This window comes from Acomys russatus, chromosome 1, assembly GCF_903995435.1.
Source record: "Acomys russatus chromosome 1, mAcoRus1.1, whole genome shotgun sequence".
Taxonomy (NCBI): Eukaryota; Metazoa; Chordata; class Mammalia; order Rodentia; family Muridae; genus Acomys; species Acomys russatus.
The window spans coordinates 70,743,255-70,768,442 of NC_067137.1; the positions used below are offsets into that span (position 1 = coordinate 70,743,255).

A 25,188-nucleotide genomic window follows, 5' to 3' on the forward strand; every position below is an offset into this window, starting at 1 on the left:
TAGTCAAACAACAAAACAAAGTTCCGTCTGAAAGAACTGAGGGCCTGGCTTTCCTTTCTTGCATTGTTTTGGTCTGTGTATTTCCCCTTTCTTATGGTAGTACTGTCTGTGTGGGGCTATAACACCCTGGAGTAAATAAAATATATTTGTAGATCTGTTTTCGGCTTTTTTCTTTCCCAACGTTATCTTATCAGGAGCAATGATTGTGATACTTTATTCTGTGCTGTCATCAGCTCCACCAAATGTCCACATGTCCAGTTCCTCCTTCTGCCTCTACTTCTGAGTCAAGTGTTATATCCCACAGGCTACATATAGCTCCTGGACACTCCTCATATGAGATAATAGGATTGGTCGCCCTGTTCCAAGGCCTCATGCCTTCTTCCTGTTCTCTGGGTTATGTCATTAACATACTCTATCCTGAAAAGGGGCCTTAAAGCCCAATGGGTATGAGATATGTCACTATAGTAAAGTCCACCAATTGTGTAAAGTGTGCCTTTTCAGTTGCAAGAAAATATAAATGGAACTAAATAGATTTCAAATAACTTATTATTTCAGGAAAACTTTGTGTTTATTCCAAGAGGAGCTTTAGATTGCCTTAAATTTGACGTTATATTTTTTTATCCAGAGAGCAGTCATTGAGATTCATTGGTCTCTGAATCAGTTTATACATTTATTTAGTTTACATTTCCCCACTGTATGTTCTAGAATGGTCTGCACACCAAAGACACACATGCAAATTTTATTGACCCACTGAGTGACTTTTAGAGTGTGACACAGGTTGACAGATGTTTTACCAGCCATCCTGGGATTGCATACCACTGATAGAAATTATTAACTTGCAGGAATCAATAGCTGGAGTGTGCCATGGGCACTTACTTCCAGTACAGGTTTTATAGAAAGGGATTTCATGACTTGACTTCACATGGAGGAACGATTTGCTTTTCATTACTTTGTTTTATAAACACGAGCTTTATGGTTTTTATTGCCATCTTTTTATTATTTCAACACACAATTTATGTGCTGGTAACTGAAAATTAGCTACATGCCTGGCTACTTGGTACTCCAATGCACATCAAATTTAAGATAAACTGGTATGGTCTTTTGACTCCTGTAAAATTTTCAGTTTGAAAAATGAGAGTGATATTAAAAGAATGAAGGTAGAAAAAAGCTGCTCCATTTTCTTAAGGGATAAGAGGATTCCTGCAAAATATACACTCGGAAATATAGTGACTACAGATTGTCTGTTTGCTTTTGTTTTTGTTTTTTGCTTTTGTTTTTGTTTTTTGTTCTTTTGTTGATGCGTAAGGAAATGCTTTGTGAGCAACTAGTAACAGAAGCAGTAATTACAAGAGGCTGTTGCCTGCTAATTAAGAGAAAACATAATTAGAGCAATCTAACTTTTTCCCCAATGGAATTGCTAGCTCAAGAACTTAAAGGGGTGCCCAAAATAGAGCATTTGGGGAACCAAACAGCGACCAAGTTTTTTTAGACACCATTGTATTAAGGTGGATGGTGAGGTAGTGTGTGTGTGGTGTATATAATAAAAAATATTATATATAGTATATATTATATATATATATATATATAGATATATATATATAATATATATATATATAGTATATATAGTAGAGTTATATGCGATATATATACACATACATACATATACACATACACACATATATAAAACTAGCTCTAACACACACACACACACACACACACACACACACACACACACATGCGCGAGCTTTCTTTCACATCTGGAGTTTTAATTGTTAATCGTCCAAATGTTTAAGATAAGTTTGTGATATAGTCATCAAAGCATGTGAACACAATCAGGCTAATTCAACAGAAGCCTGTTACCATTGAAGAAGTGGAAATCTAAAAGTTAAACACATGTATCACTTCTCCATGTTTTCTTTTATGCTGGTCATCACAGTTTACATACTGGTGATACAATTCAAAAAATTGTGGCTCCACTTGGTGGGGAGGCCTGGTGGCACTCAAACAAAGAATAAACAGGCTACAAAGATGAGACTTGATAGCCTATGACCATATAGTGGGGGAGGAGGAGCTCCTCGGTCATAGACCTAGTGGAGGAGGATAGGGTGAAAGCGGGAGGGAGGGAGGAACAGGAGGATACAAGTGATGGGATAACAATTGAGTTGTAATCTGAATAAATAAATTAATTTAAAAATGCCATCACAATAAAAATTGTGACTAAAATTGAAAAACAACCCAAAAGCATATCACAAGAAAAATATTTGAATTTGTCTGATGTGTAACCCTGAGACAAAGAAACAGAAACAAATTAACTAGTGGAATTAAACTGGCTTTTAAAAATGTTGCTATAAAACTAAATAAATGCTTAAAAATAGCCCCCACTGCATGCAGTTTAAGATGAGGCATCAGATTTACAGGCACATTGTGGAGTCTCTAAACAAAAGCACACATGACGTGCTGTGGTCCACCACATTGCTTTTCCCCACAGTCTCTACAACACAATAAGTTGTTTTTATTAATACATCCCCTTACAGTAGCTTATTAAACTATGTCTTCTTATTGGTTTTTGACTTGATGACACCCTATCCCTCTTCTCTTTCTCCAATTACATTTTGTGGATATCTCATCAAGGTGAGACAGTTCATCTTAAATTAAGAAAAATACGAGTGAATCTTGTTGAAGACGTGTTCCCTTTTACCATGTTCAAGTTCAGACTAAATGGCTCCTTTAATACTAAACAAAGGGATCCAAGGTTAAGTTAAGTTGGTGTATCAAATCCTCTTCCTCTCATAATCATTTCATTCAAAATACAAATGATCATCAATTAACTTTTACTGCCTATTTTAACATTCAGACATTTTCCACCTTATTTGGAGGAAGGATTGAAGGTATTAATAATAAAATTTATATTTTAATCTAAATATACTTTTAGATAGGGAGTTCCTGGGGGTAATTAGTCTAATAATTTTTCTATTCTGACTGATTAAAAAAGTATATAGATTTATTCTATTGTGTAAGCAAGATTACTCTTTATTGAATATGACCCCACATTTCAAATTCTTAGGGTAAATTTTGCAACTCTTCCTTACATTTTCTTTACTCACCAAGAAGTCTAATAATCATTGTGTTAATGGCATAATACTTTATATTAATTTGACACTTTAACTTTTATACATATATTTTTTACATGTATTATATTACCTAGAAGTTCTCCCAGATGACCACTTAAGTAGATAATGAAACAGATTTTGTGAGGTTAAATGACTGTCTGAAGTTTCATAGCTAACAAGGGACAGAGGAAGGACTGAAGTGCTTTTCACCCTGTTTTAAATTCCTTTCCTTTCTTTGCATTAATGGTTTTAGATGTCAGCAATTTTATCAGTGAGAAGCTACTTTTCCCTTTGGTTGGAGAAAATTGCCTTTTCTTTTTGCAGAGTCTTTTAGCCTTATTGTGAAGTATATTTCTTGAACAATGCCAGCTTTGAAATGTCATTTACTTCAGATCCTGAAATTATGACCTATTAGAAGCAATGTGGTGATGTCTGCTGGGACAGTGGATGCCACTGTTCGGGCTCTGAGTTGTGAGTTGAGTTGACCCGGGTTGGTTACAGACAGAGACTGGCCAGACAGGTGTAGAATTCAGGCTCTCTAAGGATGAAGTCCTGATAGCCTGTGTCTAAGACTATTTCAGAAAGGCTCATCATGATTGGGTTCAGATGTGACTAATGAACACCAGCACTGAAATGAAGGGTAGTATCTGGAACACTTGATAGCGACTGGGAAGTCTGAATCATAGAGACAGTAATTCTGACACAGACTCTGTGCTGGTAGCAGGTACATTGTGAGTGGGAGTGAGGCAGCATAATTAGAATAGGAATCTACGCTTTGGGGGGATTGCTTTCAATGTACATGGATTTGTTAAATTGCTCGGCCTATCACAAAATGATGTTCTTACCACGGGAGAGTTTGAGACTCTGTAAGCCAGACATTGGCTCACGTTTTTAGAATGACTTTTAGGTGTTGTTTCCACATAGATATATAACCTTTGTTTCTTACTAATGCTAAAACTGTACATCATTAAACAGATTTATTCTTAAGTATGACACTCCTGCAATAGTCTTGGCAGTAAATTTGATTTAGTCAATGATATCTATCCAAGAAGAAAGATAATTTGTTAAATCCCTGAAAATGATTAATGTCAAGTGAAAGAGAATCAGCAAACATCAGTGAATTCCCAGGGTCATTGAGAAACAGACACTATTGAAAAGTTTCATTTTAGCTTAAAATAATATACTGAGGCCAAGAAGCATAAAGGCAAAAAAAAAAAAAAAAAAAAAAAATGTAAGTCTGTACAACTGGACGGTCCGTAACAGAACACCATCATTTCAAGGTAATAATCATACTTAGTTTTCTTCATCAGTCCAGTTGGTCTTGTGTAATTCGTTTTTATTTAGGTCACCCCTCTGTTCTCAACAACTCCCCAGCTTCTTGATCAAAGAACTCCTGGAAACTCTGGGTGTGTACTGGTATGACCTGAGACCTGCTCAAGTGGAGTTAAGCTATAAGCTAGTTATTTGAGTGGTAAGAACACTTAGCAAAGAATTTTCCATGAAGTCCAAGAGTGCACTTTTCTTGAAAACACAAACATATATCTTGCAGCAGAGCCTTTAGGCAAGTATGAAGGAAAATAGTATTACCTACATAAGAGAGGGACCTAATGATGATGATTGATTCATTACAATACCTAACACTAAAAAAAAAAAGAAGTACAATTCTTTCATATGTATAATAAATATTGTGCCATATAGGCTTCACTATTTGTCTGAACAAAACATATTATAGATAGTGAAGAAATTACTAAACATGAATGACATACCCATGATATATCTTTTGAAGTATTATGGTACTTAAAAATGAGGACATACCAAAAAGTTTAATTATTTCTACTTTTTATAAGATGCAAGATCAAATATTTGTGCTTCTCCAGGGGCCTGATAGAAAATCTCAGAGGTTGTATTAAGGAAAGGATAATTCTAGCATTTTTATTCCAAGTGTTTTTTTTAATTCTAAAATTTAGATTTGATCCCTGGAAAGCTACATCAAAAATTATTTAAAGTTGTTTATTTGATCAAGAGAGAATCATGGATGCCCATGAGATAATACTTAGTTACCTAATTAGACAAAGTGACTTAATTAAAAAAATAAACACACAAGATTATGCAAAATCTTAATGAAACTTGGGCATGAAGAACTTTGAATTATCTTAAAGATAACAAGAAAGTTTATTATAAAGGCAACACAAGCAAAAAGATGCCTTGGGTCAGCAGGGCTGATTGAAATGAAAGTAGAAACCAGAAAGGTTTCTATCCTTTGTCAAAAATTCCAACATTAGCTTATCTTTCTTGGTTGTTTGTTTTGAGGGAGGGGTATCATGCAGACTTTAACCTGACCTTCAACTCCCTTTGTAACTTAGGGTGGTCTTGAGCTTACTGAACATGTTTCTTTGGTCCTCAGCTTACAAGTTCTAAAGTAACATGATTACAGGTATATGTCACCATGTCTGTATCTCAATTTTTCATTTTAATCAAAGACTAATTATTTTGCTTGTATATTAACAAATTTTCACACCATTACACACACTCTCTCTCTGTTGCCGTGTGTGTGTGTGTGTGTGTGTGTGTGTGTGTGTGTCAGAGAGAGAGAGAGAGAGAGAGAGAGAGAGAGAGAGAGAGAGAGAGAGAGAGAGAGAGAGAGAGAGAGAGAGACACAGAGAGAGAGAGAGAACAGGAGAGAGAACAGAGAGACAGAGAGAGAGAGACGAGAGGAGCAGAGGAGAACGAGAGAGAGAGAGAAGGAGAGAGAGAGAGAGAGAGAGAGAGAGAGAGAGACAGACAGACAGACAGACAGACAGACAGACAGACAGACAGACAGACAGAGAGTAGAGGCCAGAGATTGATGTTAGGCTTTCTCCAATGGTGCTACACCTAAGATTTTCAGACAAGATCTCTCACTGAACATGAAGATTATTGATTTGGTTTGTGTAGCAAGCACTTTATAAGTGAGCCCTCTCAGAAGCCCCCAATGGTTCAAAATTTAGCAATATTTTAAGGTTTCCTTTTATATAAAAGGAATCACTACACACACACACAGGAGATCATAAATTATCTTGTTTATGGACATCTAGCTACAGGCATGAAACTTCTGGTTTGTAATACCAACAACAGCCCCAAAGTTCTTCTGTCTCTATTTCTGAATTGTTCTTGTCAATGGGTATATATTCTTTTATATGCAAGGTCCTCTAAGCCAAGGCAAAAATAATTCCATTGTTTTGAAAATATTTTCAAAAGAGGAATATCGAATGGCTGAGAAATGCTTAAAGAAATGCTCAACCTCCTTAGACATCAAGGAAATGCAAATCAAAACTTCTCTGAGATTCCATCTTACAGCCATCAGAGTGGTGAAGATAAAAAATTCAAGCGATACCACATGCTGTCGAGAATGTGGAGAGAGAGGAACACTCCTTCATTGCTGGTGGGAATGCAAACTAGTACATATACTTTGGAAATCTATCTAGTGCTATCTCAGAAAACTGGGAATAGGGCTCCCTCAAGACCCAGCTATTCCATTTCTTGGAATATACCCAGAAGTTGCTCCAGCACACAACAAGAACATTTGCTCAACCATGTTCATAGCAGCCTTATTCATAATAGCCAGAACATGGAAACAGCCTAAGTGTCCCTCAGTAGAAGAATGGATAAAGAAACTGTGGTACATTTACTCTATGGAATACTACTCAGCTATTAAAAAACAAGGATTTCCAGAAATTTGTGGACAAATGGATTGAACTAAAAATGATCATAATGAGTGAGTTAACTCAGAAGTAGAAAGACTCAAATGGTATATACTCACTTATATCTGGACACTAGCCCAAGGGGTATGTCCCATGAATGTCTTCACTTACCAGGAAACTGGAACAGAGGGGAGGACATCCTATTGGGACTCTAGGTGAGAGAAGCATGGGAAACGAGGAAATAGAAGAATCCAGAGGGTCCTAGAAACCTACAAGAAGAACATTATGATGGGCGGATCTGGGCCCAGAGGTCCTGCTCAAACTATTGCACCAGCCAAGGACAATACGTGCAGTAAACTTCGAACCCCTACTCAGAGCTAGCCAATGGATAGGACATTCTCCACAGTTGAGTGGAGTTGGGGTCTGACTTTCACATGAACTCTGGTGCCCCATATTTGACCATGTCCCCTGGATGGGGAGGCCTGGTGGCACTCAGAGAAAGGATAGCAAGCTACCAAGAAGAGACTTGATACCCTATAAGCATATACAGGGGGGAGGAGATCCCCCTCAGTCACAGTCATAGGGGAGGGGAGTAAGGGGGAAATGAGAGGGAGGGAGGAATGGGAGGATACAATGGATGAGATAACAATTGAGATGTAATATAAATAAATTAATAAAGTATATTTTAAAAAAGAAAATATTTTCAACTTTCTGTGGCCCTTTATGTTTATTCTTCTCTATGGTCTTTTATGTTCTGCAGCAAAACGAGACACCAGCCTCTTTGGAAAGCAGTAGTATGTACACAGATGCCTATTTGTGGCATTTCCTACCTCTGCTGCCTTAGTTACCTATGTTAATGATAAGCATCCATAAATACATCTAACTTGGATTTTAGAGAAAAATCTACAGGACAGGCAGAGGCAGTGCTTACTAGAAAGTATTAGGAAGCATTTTAGAGAACCTCATGAATGCACATGGCTTAATTTTCTGTAGCCCCATGTCTGCTTTTTATAGCTCCTTAAACGTATGAATGTATTCATTAATGAGACTCAGACCCACAGTAAATGTCAACAGAGGAATGATGTAGAAAATGCAGTATTTATGAAATGAAGTTTTATTCAGTCACAAGGAAGAAGGAAATTATTTCATTTACAGGAAAATGAATGGGACGGGAGACCACCGTGTTAAGCGAAATCAATCAGTGCCATCAAGGCAGATAGTACAGTCTTTCTCTCATATAGAAGGAAGCGTGGTAAGGAAAAACCGTGAAACCAAAACCAGGGGTCATTTGCGACACAAAATAGGAGGAGGAAAAGGTAGGGGCGGGAAATGAAAGAGGAATAGAAGTCAATATGATCAAAGTACATTCTACACATGACTGTCTTCATACAATAAACACATACTAATAAAATTGAGAAAAAGAAAGAACAAAGGATTCTGCAATATAATTTATAAATCTTTCCAAAAGGTGAAATTATCTCATTTATAGACAGCTAGCCATAGGCATAAAACCTCTGGTTTAAAAATGTAACATGTAAAATTAAAAATTTCATGGTTCTTCTTGCTGTAGGTAGTTTATTGTATATATGTAATAATAATATAAGTGTATATGTAAAAAATAAAAAACGTATAATTAATTTAAAAAATACCTTTTTTCTAATCTTTGAATTGTTCTTGTGAATGATTTTTAAATGTTTTTAAAAGTTATTTTAAACTCAAAAATACACGGAAACTTTAACAATAGTAACAACAAAATGCCTAACAGACATACTTGCTGTTATTCACATGAAAGAACCCAGTTTATCATAGAACTTTGCTGGAGGTCATCAACAAGGAGACCAGAAAGATGGTGGTAGCATGCACAGGTCTAAGCCAGATGGGGTCCCAGTGCTGACAGGGAAAGTGTACACAGCCCCCATCCCTAACCATCTCAAACTGACAACTGCTTGAAGAGAAAATTATAAGGTTTTCTTCCAACAGAATCTCACTGGGTATACAAACCACATTTAAGAGCAGGCACCATGCCTAGCAGTGGATGACCAACACAAAACAATCTTAATGGTATTTTGGACATTTTGTTGTTGGTTTGTTTTTGTTTTGTTTTCTTACACTGCTTTTTCTGGTTAGTTTTTTAAGCCTACAGATCTTTTGGTTATACATTATAGTTTCTGATTTTGTGTCTATAAATTTTTTTTGTATGTGAATGTATGTGCCTCAGTGTTCATGTGCTATTTGTGCCTTTTCTTTGGCTTTTGTTGTTGCTTTGGCCTATTCAGTTTTGTTTGTTTTTATTCTATTATTATTATCATCATCATCATCATCATCATTATTATTATTTCAGATGTATGCTTGTATTTTAATGAGTTAGAAAGTAAGTGTGTAGGTTTGGGTGGGTGGAGAAGTGGGGAGGAGCTGGGAGGAGCTCGAAGACAGGAAACCATACTCAGAATATATTGTATGAAAAAATTCCATTTTCAATTTAAGAAAATATAAAATTACTCTTTGGGCCTGAGTTACCTATACAGATAAAAATATATATAAATGCTATGAACATGAGCAAAAGGGAACATTTGGAAACCTAGTAGGTCTATGAAAGGAACCCATATGGTTTCTAATCTGAAATCTGAAGATTCCTTCATCACAGGTGTAAGTGTGCCCTGTATTTTCGTGTGTGTGTGTGTGTGTGTGTGTGTGTGTGTGTGTGTGTGTGTGTGTGTGTGTGTAATAATCACTGGAAGCATGTCCAACATGGGTTTACTGATGTGGTGGTTAGTTTTGATTGTCAGCGTCATTGCTATGAAAGCTCAGGGCGTTGGTGAAACTTTCCTCTGGATATGTGTGATGTTCTGGATATGACTATGCCAGGGATCTGAGCTGATTAATGAGTTATTCCCTTAAAGGACTTATAATTTGATGGCATTGCTGTAGCTGGGGTCTAATAAGAGAAGGCAGAGTACTGGGGGTGTGTTCTTAGGCTAAAACTATGGTCTGATCATTTCCTTTATTCTTACTTTTTCTGCTTCTTTTCCCAAATTGACTTAAACTGACTTTCTTTGTCTATGATGAACCAACACCTATTAATTCAGGAGCCAAATGCATCTTCTCTTCTTCAAATTGTTCTCTTGTGCATTTTGGTCACAGAAGTGAAAAAAAAATCCAATAAAAAATAAAAGGTAATTTATTAAAAGTAATTCTTGAGAGTTACGAAGATTTAAAAAACAAATTAGATGGTATAAAGAACCTGTCGGGGCTGGAGAGATGGCTCAGTATTTAAGAGCATATTTTACCATTTCATGGAACCTGGTTTTGACTTTCAACACCCAAGTCGGATTCCTTGCAACCAACTAGAGGATCTAATTCTATCTTTTACCTTCCATGGGCTCTAAACTTATGTATACATATACACAGGTCTCTCTCTCTCTCTCTCTCTCTCTCTCTCTCTCTCTCTCTCTCTCTCTCTCTCTCTCTCACACACACACACACACACACACACACACACACACACACACACACACAGAGAGAGAGAGAGAGAGAGAGAGAGAGAGAGAGAGAGAGAGAGAGAGAGAGAGAGAAATGAATGCATGCATGCACCCACACATATACACCTAAAAAGAAAAAGAATGTGTTCACAGAGGGAAGCCCCATCTTTTTGTATTATAATTAATGAAGTACATATAAACTCTGTGTAGCACAAAGTATGAAGGAAGGTAACACATTAGGGAACTGAACATAGTCCAATCTATGCACAGTAAGAAATGCATTGAATATAGCACTACATCCCCAGGAACACTTACATTTCACTGTTTCCACAGAAAGGTCCCAGAAAAAGCTGTCAGTTATGGTCTGAGTCTGTACATTTCCTAGAACCATCACCTGGTGATGAAATCTGACAAGTGTCAGGCTTGCCCAGGGCTCCTGCACTTAACTGATCCTCTCTCCTTCTTTGACAGCTCCAGAATGAAGTTTATTTCCTACATTTAATGGATTTGTCATAGAACTTAATTGAATCTTCCAGATAAAAGAAATTTAGGACAACTTCAATAGTCTAGCTTGTAGCCTTGCTAGACTCCTCAAGACCTGAATATCAATCCAGGCACTCAGAAGATGGGCTGGGATAATTGCAAATCAGACTTATCAGGCCCAAAGCATAAATCCCCTTTTCATCTTTCTAAAGGTCTAGACTTAGGGATTTAGGAAGGAAAAAAGTATTTTAGAGAAATAATTTGTGCCTGGAGGATCAAATTCCTCAACAATTTTTCCCTGAAAAATATTAGATAATATTTGACAATCAAGTTTACTATTGGAATAAGTACTCCTTAGGCAGAAAGTATTTTGCAAATATGTTATGATTGCTTTTTTAAATGGCCACCAATTAATTTTCTTTAGTGTGTTTCTCAAGGGCAAAATAATCAAACACATACATATTCAATGTACTGTTTTCCTAATCATGTAAAACTTAAATATTGGCAGGGTTTTTCATTAGCTGCTATTATAACATAGACTGTCTATATCATTTTTAAGGATCAAATGTCTGATCACATGTGTTTGTGAACTGACAAGATATTTGATTCATTCATTAGAATCTCAAATTGTGTATCAAAGAGAACCTATGTCTAAAAATGAAATATGGCCCCCTTCTTTCCCAAAGTTGATGCCTTTCCAATTGAGTAAGAAAAAAAATTGGAAGAAAAAAAAACAGTTTAGAAAATTAACCGTTCAATGAAGTGGTTTGTTTAGTCAATCTTAGAATTCTTGGGCATAATCGAATCATTTGTCTTTTTGACAGTTACTTATGAAGTCATATTATTCAAAACCAAGCTTTCTGAGAAATGTGAAAAAATGATACCTGGGATGTAAGAATATTTTCCTCTTATTTATGGCTTTTAAAATAGACATTAGTGCTCTCTGATTCAAATAAAGCAATAGTATAAAAACTGTTTTGACTCATGCCTTGATAGTAAAAATTATATATATCAAAGTTTAATACTTTTGTGTATGTTTTGAAATTATATTATACTACAGACTTATAATCAAGGTATTTCATTTTTTTCCTTTTTCTGTTGACAAATTAACTTATAGGTTTACTTTTCTGTTTCTCTGAATGCTATTGGTGTGGGTTTTTTCCTAACAAGCAGGTATTTGGAGACTTAATACGTACAAATTAATGAGACATATGTCTTTGCTTGCAAACCTACCATGACTCTTGAAATTTATTTTATTAGCTAGTTTCCTTGATTAAGTAATTACATGGTATTTTAGTCATCTGTTAATATAATAGTTTCTTTACTAGACTATGACCTCATTAAGAGCAGATCAAATGTTTTGAAGTCTGTATATTCCAGAAGGAACATAGGAATGCTCGTGTTTGTGGACTAATTTTTCTAAACAAATAAAGAAACATCAGAAAGAATACTTTGTAGGAATTTTTGGAACTGAGGTTGGGATAGATAAGCATTGTGGAATAAACTCAGAAACAATGGTCCTGAATCATAAGGGTGTTCCTAATAGAATAAATTTGGATGCATTCCAAAGATCTGAGAAATGTTGGTAACAATGACAAAGTTAATCTTGAGCAATAACATGGAAATATGAATTCCTTCATGTTCTTCCAAGATTATTGGGCCCCTCAAACACAAACTCTAACTACTGTCATATGTAAGAATTACTTAGGTTGACAACAACAGTTAAATACAATTAAAATTAGGGTTAAACAAGGTTATCTGTTGCTTTTTAATGACTAGGAGCCCAAAGATATAATGTTCCCCAATCAATGTGGTCACTGGGACCTGTTCTCTATAGAACCTCCTTTGTACATTATTGTCTGTGGCATTCACTCAGTCAGAAAGGTTTTTGGGTTTTGTTTTTGTTTTTGTTTTTTGCAAGACAGCTACAGTTCAACGTGTTCATTCTAGTTAAGGAAATATAAGATAGGAGAAAATGTGCCTCCTTTTAAAGCACCTACTAATAAGAGGCAAGAAGAAGTTCCAAGAATTGCTACAAATGCTCTTGGGTATTTACTTGGGTCAGGTTGGACATCATGCCTATTCCAAAAGCAGCAGCTGGTAACAGCAGTGGGTATGTTTGTGGGTCACTTTCTGTGATTCACAACTTTGGCATTATGAGGAAATTTAAAAAGTAATAGCACTTGGGTCACACCAGACATTAGTTGAATGAGAATTGCAGTCTCATTATATGAATGCCTCAAGGCTATTATGATTTATAATAAAGTTTAAAATGAGGGGCTTGGTTGTACACGTGAGGCAGACTTGTGTGCTGGCTAGCTCTCTTTCAGCCTTACACAAGCTAGAGTCATTTTAGAAGAGAGATCCTCTACTGAGAAAATGTCCCCATCAGATTGACTGGTGTACAAGTCTGTGGTGCATTTTCTTGACTGATTATTTTTTTTTTCATTTTAAAATATTCTTTTTTTTTTATTAATTTATTCTTGTTACATCTCAATGTTTATCCCATCCCTTGTATCCTCCCATTCCTCCCCCCCCCATTTTCCCATTATTCCCCTCTCCTATGACTGTTTCTTGACTGATTATTTACATGTGAGGATTCAGCTCTTTATTGGTAGTGTAACTCTTGGGCTGGTGGTCTTGGGTGCTATAATAAGGCAGGCTGTGCAAAACATGATGAGCAAACCATCAGCAATAGTCTTTCACAGCCTCTATATCTGTTGCTGCCTCCAAGTTCTTCTCCTGAGTTCCTTTTCTGGTGTCCATGGATGATTGTCTACAAATTCAAATTTTAATATGAGATCAAATACACCCTTTCTTCCCAAATTGGCTTTTAATCATGGTGTTTTATCACCGCAATAGAAATCCTAACTAAGACAATTGGTGGCCATGAGTAACATAAATGCCTCTCCATGCAGAAAGAAGCTTTTTGCCACCTCAGCTGTAAACTGAGAAGAGATAGTCCCTCATTAACATTCATTCTTTCAGCCAGATTCCCTTGTGAATATTAGTGCATGTCTGAGGCTTCAGAGCAGAGTTAGAATCTGTGGACTGTGAAGATGATTGGATTGAGCAAGAATCAAGTCCAAGTCATTGCTGGTCTTAGCAAAGAATGTCAAATTGAACCAATCAGTCAAGAATGTCCCCATCAGTTTCCCAGATCTTATGCTCTTTTCCTACTTGATCTGTTTTAAGCATTTCCCACCTTCTCAGTTTCTGCTGTCAGTTACCCATTCTCTTCTACTTGTTCAGGACTACCATACATACATGGCTGAAAGAAAAGGTCAACATGAAGCTAGCTTTCTAACTCATCTGCATTGTGGCAACTTATCTACAAAATTGTTATATAACTCCTATGAGAAAGGTGCTAAAAATATCAAATTGGTTTATGAATAGAAGACATTTTGTCACTATAAGAGCTTATAAAATAATCTGATGACCACGATCTGGTCAAGACACTACCAGCACTGAAATGAAGAGCATGGTTATACAGTCTTCCTGCCACCTCTGCTCTTCGAACTCTGGATCCTTTGTCACTTCTATTGTTGGTGAGCTTTTTCTTTTTATTTTCTCTTCTTTTTGTGGAAACTTTGTTTATCCATGTGATTTATTTTCATCCATAAATAATTAAAACCATATGTAAATTGTGAATGTCTTCCTGTCCCAAATTAGTTAACAAACTTTATTCTATTTAAAATTATTTTTATTCTTGAGAATTCCATCCAACTGTAGAATGTTCTATAATATTATTCCCATTTCCTCCTAGCTGTGCCATATCCTGTTAATGATAACCTCTTCTAATTTTGTATATATATATATATATATATATATATATATATATATATATATATATATATATATATATACATATGCATATATATACATATATGCATATGTATATATATATTTGAATCTACTTAGTGCTAGCCATGCATGCAGTGCAGTGGAGCCTGCCAATGGAGCATAGTAATTCCAGTGACATCACGAAATATCAGTGCTTCTCCCTGCCCCAGTAACTATAAACTGCCCATGGGCCCTCAGAGAGGGGTGGAATCAGAAGATCATATAAACCATGTAAAAATATTGTATTGCTGTGAAGAAACACCATGACAAGACAACTCTTAAAAAGGAAGAAAACTGGGAATAGGGCTTCCTCAAAATCCAGCTATTCCATTCCTTGGAATATACCCAGAAGATCCTCCAGCACACAACAAAGATATATGCTCAACCATGTTCATAGCGGCCTTATTCATAATAGTCAGAGCCTGGAAACAGCCTAAGTGTCCCTCAGTAGAAGAATGGATAAAGAAACTGTGGTACATTTACTCTATGGAATACTATTCAGCTATAAAAAACAAGAAAATTCACAAATTTGTGGGCAAATGGATTAAACTAGAAATGATCATAATGAGCGAGTTAACCCAGAAGCAGAAAGAATCAAATGGTATATATTCACTTATAATTGGACACTAGCCCAAGGAGCATGACCCATGAAAGACTTCACTTATCAGGAGATTAGGATAGATGTGAGGACATCCTATTTGGACTCTAGGTGAGAGAAGCATGGGAGAATGGGGAAATAGAAGGATCCAGAGGGTCCTAGAAAACTACAAGAACATCATGACAAGTGAATCTGGGCCCAGGGCCTCTGCTCAAACTACTACACAATCAAGGGCAATACATGCAGTAAACATCAAACCGCTACTCAGATCTAGCCAATGGACAGGACATTCTCCAAAGTTGAATGGAGAGCGGGGACTGACTCTGACACGAACTCTGGTGCTCCATATTTGACTATGTCCCGTTGGTTGTACTCAGAGGAAGGATAAGCAGGCAACCAAGATGAGACTTGATAGCCTATGATCATATAGTGGGGGAGAAGGTCTCTCTCGGTCACAGACATAGAGGAAGGTAATAGGGTGAAAGCGGGAGGGAGGAACAGGAGGACACAAGGGATGGGAAAACAATTGAGATGTAATCTGAATAAGTTAAATAAATAACAAAAAAACAAAATAAAACAACAACAACAACAACAAAAAGGAAGACACTTAATTGGGAGCTTGCTTATGGTTTCAGAGGATTCCTAATAGGGAACATGCAGAAGGTCATGGTGTCATGGTGGTAGTGGTAGCTGACTGCTTTACATCTTGATCTGTGGAGAGGGAGAGAGAGACTGAATGTGGTGAGGGCTTTTGAAACTTTCAAGTTCTCCACAGAGGACATGCCTACTCCAACAAGGTCACACCTCCAAATCCTAACAAACAGCTCATCAAATGAGGAATAAGAATTAAAATCTATTAGCCTATGGAGGGGGCATTCTCATTCAAACTGCCACATTCTACTCCCTGCCCATCTAGTGCTATCATAATGCTAAAAGCATTTAATTTACTTTCCAAACTCCCGTAGTCTTTTACAGTTTAAACACTGTTTAAAAATTCATTGTCCAAACTCTCTTCTGAGACTCAAGGCAATCTCTAAATTGTAACTCTCTATAAAAGCAAAAGCAAAAAGATCACATGCTTCCAACATACAAATGTCACTGAACATACATTATCATTCCAGAAGAGAGAAAAAGGAGCCTAGTGAGGAAATATTGAACCAAAGCAAGAAGGAACCAGCAGGGGGAATTCCAAAATCTACATCTCCATGCCTGATGCCAAAACTTTCTTCAGAATTCCAACACCTTCCAGCTTTATTGATTGAGGCGATCAACTATGCGAGAATTTTGGCTAGCCTGAGAAAATCTTGTGCAGGTAATCAGCACTACTTTGATTTCATGAGTGCAATAACCATACCATGTCAAAAAAAAAAAAAAAAGTTTCTCAGCGCCTTTCTGGCTCTTGCATTGCTTTCTTCTCTTCTACCATGATGTCCCCTGAGCCATGAAGAATATGGTTGACACAGGAGTTTCTTTTAGGGTTGCGTATTCAGTTTCTTGTTCTCAGTACTTTGGTTAGTTATACATTTTTCCACTGAATGCTGCCCCCTGCAGTGGAGGGGAGGTAATCCTCTGGCTAAGGTTGAGATCCCCAAGCCCAGAGCCATAGGCATAAACATAAATATTTAGAAGATAATTTCACAGCATGCCTATTTAGCAAAATAAAAATATTGGGTTCTATCCCCTGGGCTTCTGTCTGGATTCTAGTATCATACATGGAATTCCCTCCTATAAGCCAGGCCTCAAATTTAATCAGTAAGCAGCAAGTTAACCCCTAACACCCATGCCACTATTGTATTGGAATGCATATCTTGACAGAAAGTTCAGTGTATCAGCATTGAGGGGCCAGTGTTGCACAAGAACATTGCTGTGTTTTCTACCACAGTAGCTCTATGTAATCTGGCCAGCAGAATGCTTTCTTGTTAGATTGAGGTTGGTTTATTTGTCTTGTAGCCAGAGTGTTTGCTATCTTCAGAGATAGGCTCTTATGATGCAGTTATGGGGGTAATCAAGGACAATGGCGATTGCTTGTATTGTTTTGAAGACCTCTGGGGGCCTCCTGACCAATAACTCTTATGGAGGGAGGTATGCCATGGTTTGAACTGCAATTGTCGTTTAATAACCCATGTAGTCTAGAGTTGACATGGTTCACTCATATAGGTTAATTCCATTCAAACTTTTTTAAAAGGTTGTTTTCAAGGTCTGCTTACTAGTTAATGAGTTTCCTTATGGCTTTTTCATGTATTATCAATTTGGTTTAATGCACTCATTAGCCTTCCTCTAGTCCATTTGCCAGCTCCTGTCCCCGCTTAAGCCTAGAGTCCTTGGCATGTCCACCGTCTTCTTCATTTCACATGTCTTCTAGTGTCCCTTCAATTATTTCTTATTTGGGTTGTGAGAGAGTCGGCTTCCACATGGCTTTTCATACATGCTGCCTTTATGTTATGCCTTCCCTTCACATCCCATGCTTCTCCACTCTTCTAAGTTCCTGCTTGCTTAAGCCTTTCCATTCTAGGTGGCCAAGGTTCCACCTCTGCCTTCATTTTACCTATAACCTAATATCTGCCCTCTCTTAGCATGTCTTCCGCTAGGCATCTTTTAAGTTTCCTGGCATTCTCTTGCGCTACAAGTTAAACACACACAGAGTTTGTACCACTTCACTAATTTGCATGCCATCGTTATGCAAAAGCTGTGTTCATCTTCTCTGCATTGTTCCAGTTTTGCTATGTGTGCTACCCAAGTGAACATTACATATTTATCATTCATGAATATATTTGTAGACTTCTTTTCTCCTCTATTTTCCTGATGGGACTTTTCTTAACTTTAATTAATTCATCTACTTACTCAGTTTTTTCTTTTCTTTTTTTGTGTCATGCTGTATTATTATTTTTCCCTAGATCAAAACTTTGCAGGTTCACTTGCCTATCTGATTTCATGTAAAAATTAATCTAAAAGGTTCCAGTGCTAAAAAACATCCATTGCATTTTTATCAATACAAACACAATAGACTGACTTTACAGTTAAAAAAAAAAAATACCTGCGAAAACCACATGATTGCTATTCTACCAGAAGACCTTTTCTGTCAACCCTCTGGAAATGCTTTCCTCCTTTTATTCTATCAGGTCTTCTGTGCTCTTACTTCTCTGCCTTCCCATAACAAGCTCTGCTCTGCAACTACTTATGCTTTCTTTACCTGGCTGCTTCCCAACCATTCTTTCCCATTCTAGATTTTTGCTTCCCAGGCCACATGTCCCGACTTCTCACTCTGATGGGCAATTTTCTGGTTTCTCACTCTGCCCCACTGGGCTTAATGTGATTATGCCACAGGAAGACTCAGCACTCTCCTTTGCAGTTCATGCTCAGAGAGAGCCCACGTACGTTCCAGGCCACAGCATAGTGAAGGCATAGTCCCACATTAAAGAACATCTTAGTCCTCATACCCACATGAAAGTAGAGGGCCTTTGATATTCAGGGTAAATGACCACGTGTCTTCAGCATATTCAGTTGCTTATAGACTTATCTACCTAACACCCTTACAAAGGAAGTATACAACTAACCTTATTTAAAAATAAAACTTCCACATCATGGACATAGGCATATTTTTTAAAGCTCTCAGTACAACTGTAGGTTTTCTTCACTGTTTCAGGAGGTCCTTTTATTTGTGCCTCACTTTGTGGATTGGATTTCTTCTTCTTCTTCTTCTTCTTCTTCTTCTTCTTCTTCTTCTTTTTTTTTTTTTTTTTTTTTTTTTTTTTTTTTTTTTTTTGACACTTCTGTTTTTTCCACAGGCTGTTTTGGGAGGAGCTACAATGTTTGTCCCTGCTGACTGGTGCCTTTTGAGTCTGTTGCTGTGAAGAGCAGTGACTTCATTTTGAGATTTTAAGTTGAGTTTCAGCTTCATGCACTGGACATCACAGGGACCTTAGAGCACTTCAGCTAGTCTTTAAAGCTTTGTCTTTTCTCTGAAAATTTTTTTCTGAAATCATATGCTTTTCATAAATATATTTGTCCTTTGAATGCCATCATCGCAGAAAGAATGACCTAGTATGTTTCTGAGATGTGATTATTTGGGACTAACAAGGTAGCATCTTCTTTGCTATAGACTTAAAATATGTGTTTTTCCTCCACAGTTACACTTGTCTTGAAAATAGATTGCTAATTTATTTTTATCATTTTCCCACTGTGATTTTAATTTTTAAAGATTACTTTATTTTTAGTAGGATCTCATCATATTGAAAATAATCTTGTGATTCCTGTATCAAACACTGTCAGATAAGTTGAAAAAAGCTAACAAAATTTACATATTTTAAAAATATTTAATTATTTTGACTTGTGTGAGTATGTGTATATGAGCACCCATGTGTGAATATGACTCCCAGACTTCTAAACAAATGAAGTGGAGGACATATCTATCAACTAGCACAAAATGTTTCTGAGATATTAGCCAGTGTCATATAAGAGGGTACTATTAATGTAAAAAGAAGCTTATTCATGCCTTTGAAAATGGAGAGAGCTAGGCAACAAGTGATAACAGTTCCTGGTGTGACTTCATGTGAGAAGCCCCATGTGCTTCTTGGCAACAAGCACAAAGATGACTGTGTTATGTCTTGTCATTTCTATACCTTTACCATGAACTAACTGTCTATTCTGGATCCCTCTAGAGCTGGAGTGGTTATAAGTGGTTGGATATGAGTACCAGGAACTGAACTCAGGTCCTCTGCAAGACCAATGTATGCTTTTAAATGCTGAGCCATCTCTCTAGCATCTAATTTACATGGTTTTGATTGGCAGGCTATTAAAATTAGTGAATAAAGTAAATAAATTTAGGGATATTGATTGACTGTGTGCATTTGTATGCATGTGTGTGGGTTACATGTGTGTGTATGATGTATTTATGTACTCATGAATGTGTGTGCAGGTACACATGCCTGTGCCTGTATGCCTGGAGGCTTGAAATTGCCTTGAGTATCATAGCTTCTTCATGAATATGCATGGAGATGATAAGAGTTGAGGTAAAACTTCAATTTTGAAAGAATTGAATAACAAAGCATCACTAAAATCATGAGGATAGATTGGCTTATTTTTGTAGTGTATCACACAGGACTGCATCCTAAGCTTAATTTGTTTGCTTTCTTCATTATTCCTCATGTTCAATTCATTTATAAGTGGTTAAGGATAATTTTATTATTACTAGAGGTATCTTTAGTTTTATTATATATATATATACGTATATATATGTATATATACATATATATACGTATATATATATATATACGTGTATATATATATATATATATATATATATATATATATATATATATAGAGAGAGAGAGAGAGAGAGAGAGAGAGAGAGAGAGGGAAAGAGAGAGGAGAGAGAGACGGGGGGGTGCTTCCTATCTGAACCTCTGTAAATACTTTTCTAACACTTTCTCTGGTCCTTTACTATTTACTAACATTTGCACTATCTACCAGAATATGTGATTGAAACTATTGATTCAGTCCACATTTTGGAGCTGTTTAATTTTCTTTTGATCTAATTGAGAAGACCAAAAGTCACATGTGCATTTGTGTATTTGTTAATTGCTGTAAGTACTAGGAAAGGTTTGTGGGAAGTCTAGCAATGTCTCAAGGAACTTGTCAATAGTAAACTAAATAAAGCCCTGAATAAATAAAGGCTGTCTAGTCTGTGTTGTCACTGAGGTAAAGACTTGGGGAAAATCTGTATTTCCATCAGAGCACAGTGATACCCAGAGAATTGTTTTGTCAAAGAGCTGAGAGCCTCACTAGGAGCTAATGTCTGGTGGCAGGAAGGAAGCACACACTGGATGCTTTGCTGGGAAGGAAGGAGAATTGTTAAGTTGGTCTACTGCACTCACCCAGAACTGAGGGTAAATGGGGCAGTTAACAAGAGGAGCTCTCCCATTCAGTTACCTTCAATGCTGGACTTTCCAGTACAGTATGTTAACCATATTTAGGTCTGCACAGCCCCACTAAGCTGCAAGAGAGGTTAAAAAAAGATCTGCCTTTCAGTTTCTATAGTGCTACTTAGGAAGTAGATGTGGCTGTTCTGGTTCTTACAGCATTCCAGACAGTGAAAGGTGTGGAGAACTAGCACCTATGGAAACACTCCTCTCAGAAGGATCAGTACACCACTTGCAGAAATAAAGGGATCTCAGTGCTCATCAAAGTCTGCTGAAATATACAGAAAGACTCGTGAAACACACTGAGCAACTGATGAACCCTAGCAGAGAGCAAACTTTGTGCTGAAGCAATTAATGATGATTGGAAGATTTTCAAAAATTTAATGATTGTGTGTTGCTACACAACTGTGTTAAGTAAATGCTATAGAGATAAAACAAGGAGGACCCAGTCTTGTGGTATCCTGTGCTTCAGTATTATATTTCTGCAAATGTGTTTTAAGGGCTGCAAAGCTCTGCTGAATAAATATGAGGAACATGGCATTCCTAGTTTAAGCAGCCTTCTAGGGTGCTTATTTAAATATCCCTCATCTGGTAGTACTTAAGGAAAACCAAATACACTTTCTTTATAATACCAAGCATTTTATTTATACTGGAACTTTACAACTTACACTCAGACTTCCTAAAAGTCACAAGATGGACACTGCTTTTTTTCCTTTGGTGTTGGATGTGATGCTTTCATCTCTAGACATCATGAAATTATCTTGTGATTCTTCCATGTGGGCTGCAGAAGAGATGAAACTCTGAAGTAGAAATTCCTTGTATTTGTGTGGATTCCTCTTTTTGCTGCAGCCTCATGGGGAAGAGTACAGTGGGCCCAGACAAATGATTACATATACGAGTTCTACACTCGGCTGGCCAACACAGACTTGGGACCCTCATACCTCCCTGTTCAACCTGTAGGGAGGAAGTTTCCTGGCATTACAAGATCTGTCAAAGGTTTGCATGAACTTCCAAGTTCTTGCAACTTGTTTGATAAATTTTAGTTCTCTTACAAATAGCTCATTCTTGAGATAAAAATGATTTTAAAATGTTTTTGCTTAATTTTATTTCCTTACAATAAAAAGTTCACATGACAAAAGTTAACATACAAAGGCCAAACGCACATTCTAATATTTGATATTAATTTATAAACTCATGGCATTTTAAATACTTAGCTTTGAGATTTCCTTGACATTTATAGATTTCATCTAAAAGAGACAATGACACATTATTAATCATTGCTATGCTAATTTCAAAGATAGTGAAACATTTTAAAGAAAAGTGCAGTGCAATTGCTGTGAGCATGGCTGCATCAGTGTGTAAGAACTGGTGAGCACATGAGCATGTCTACTATAAGCATAGTTCAGCTTTCAGACAGGGACTGTCTATGTCTATAAGCAATATACTTTGACATCTCACCTAATTTCAGGTCCAAAAACCTTTTTACACACAATAGCCCTCCTGACCTCCAAACAAATTCCTCCAGCTTTTCTAATTTATCTTACAGAAAAGTGAACCTGAGCAAACACTCAAAAGACTCTCTCTCCTACCACAGAGATAACTGCATCTGTTTACTGAAAGGAAAGGAAATGAGCCTACATGTCCATCATATCAACAGATGAATAGACAATTGAAATGTGGAAAAGAAAAATGAAATAACATTTGCAGGATAATGTATAGAGCTGGGAAATATTATTAAGTATTATAATGGAGTGAGGTGATTAAGAGTCAGAAAGACAAAATGTCATGTCCTCACTCATGGGGATCTTAGATAATTATGTTTCTATGTCTGTATTTTAGTGGAGGTGAGTATGGCATAGGTTATGGAACAACAAGGACAATGAGAGAGGAAAAAAAGGGACATTGAGGAAGTAAGAGACAATAGGACTTTGAAGACGTGAATGCAGAAAGAAGGTCCATGCAAGGAGGGTGGAAGAGTAGGGTAGGAGTGGGGAAGAAAAGCAAGCAAAATTTGTCCAAAAATGCTACAATGAAACCTAATAGTGTATATTCTAATGGGGAAAAACTGCTAGAGAGAAAGAAAGACACCAAGTTGTAATTTGGTAGGATTATGAAGTTTTGACTCTGTAGTGTGGTAGGGTGATTATGGGTCACAGTGTGAAACTTCAGGCAACAACAGATGGAAAAATTTTGAATGATTTTCCATGAAGAAATGATAAATGTTGAGGAGACAGGTATATGTAATATGGTCTTAAAATGACCTAATATACATATATTGAAATAGCAAATGATACCCAATAAATAGGTATATGTTTTATGTTTTCAGGTATCCACTTAAAATTTCAATTAAAGCCATTGAGGAACATAGCCCAGGAGAACAATTGATCAGCATGCTTGAGATCTGTTTTAATCCTTTATAACACCATAAAATAATAATAAAATTTTAAGTAGGGCTAAAGAGATGGGAGAGTGCTTGTTTCATAGGCAAGAGGACCTAAGTGTTTGTCTCCAGCATCCATATAAAAGGCAGATATGAGGGTATAACACTCATAAACTCCCATTTTGAGAGGCAGAGAGAGGATTTCAAGATTTGCTTGGTTGGCCAATGTAGTCAATTGATGAGCTCAAGGTTCAGTGAGAGACCTTGCCTCAAAGGTAGAGAGAAGTTGAGGAAGACACTGGATGCTAATTTCTTGCCCTCACATATGCTTATATGGGTACATGCACTTACACACACCTGCACATGAGTATGCATGTGCACACAATCATACACATACACAAAGAGAGACTAAAAATAAAAATTTAACTAAATTATTATTTCCTTACTTTTCAAAGAAAGTGAGAAATTATCTCAGAGAGGTAGTAGAAATATTGCCAGGAATGCAGTTTTTGAATTCTACAAAATAAAACTTTGAGGTAAAATTTGCTCATTGGACAGAGTCCTTTATTATTTTTTGTATGCAACTTTAAAAATTTTTAATTTATTAATTTATTCAGATTACAACTCAAATGTTATCCCATCACTTGTATCCTCACATTACTCCCTCCCTCCTGCTTTCACCCTATTCCCCTCCCCTATGTCTAAGACTGAGGGGGACCTCCTCCCACAGTATATGGTCATAGGCTATCAAGTTTCATATTGGTAGCCTGCGGAGGTCTGATGGAAAGAGTCCTTTAAAAAGGATGCCTGAGTGGTGCTTCTCTGAGCATTGTGTGAGATGCAGAAACATCTGCCCTGATGTTGGCTTAGAGTCTGTCACATGACTTATTTTGTTTGTTCAATTAAGCCACTTTACCATGGCATGCCTTGCTTATCTTATCTACTCTGTGTCTCACATCAGCTCTTTACCTAATCTTCACTTTCTACTTGTGGCTCTTGATGGCTTGTGTAACAGTTCTAATGTAATTTCAGAGTTGCTGTTTGCATTTAATAGGTATTAAATTAAATGTGCAATTGGTCGACTGGAGATAAAAGTATCATTGAGCTTTTGGCAAAGAGCTGAAACATATATTACATTCCAATGGGAAAACCATTAGTGTTAATAACTGAATATGAATCGTTGGCATTTATTATCCTTGTCAGTATGCTAATGCTCATTAGATTTTTAATGAGAGGAAAGCAATAAAAACACGGCATAGAGTTAAAAATGGATATTAATTAGGGTATTAAAATGTCCTTATTTATGTAGTTGTGAAGAGGAAAGCTTGTAATTGAAACACTGATAATAGAAACATTTCCTCACTCCATTCCTTTCCCCTCCTATCTCTAATTTTAAAATTATACATAGAAATAGAGAATGAAAGAACCAACTCATATAAGGACAAACGTTTAAAATGTCTCTTGTGGGGTGTGTTTGTGTGGTGTTGTGTGTGTGTGTGTGTGTGTGTGTGTGTGTGTGTGTGTGTGTTTGGTGTTGATGTGTGTATTCCAAGACAAATATATATTCTTTTTGGAGGATAAACATAAGGATATGGTAGTCAGTAGTTTTATAAATGAAAAAGAAAACCTACACATATATCCTGTGGGTGTTTCTCAGGAGTTTGCTTAGCATAGATAGTTAAATAATGATGTCAACT

The 25,188-nt window shown here is 36.7% G+C and overlaps 1 non-coding gene across 1 annotated transcript; it reads right to left on the reverse strand.

Annotated features, from left to right (window-relative positions):
* Positions 1–17,831: 17,831 nt before the first annotated feature.
* LOC127196996 (U6 spliceosomal RNA) lies at positions 17,832–17,936 on the reverse strand. The gene has a single exon (XR_007831579.1). It is a non-coding gene; the product is annotated as a U6 spliceosomal RNA (small nuclear RNA).
* Positions 17,937–25,188: the final 7,252 nt, after the last annotated feature.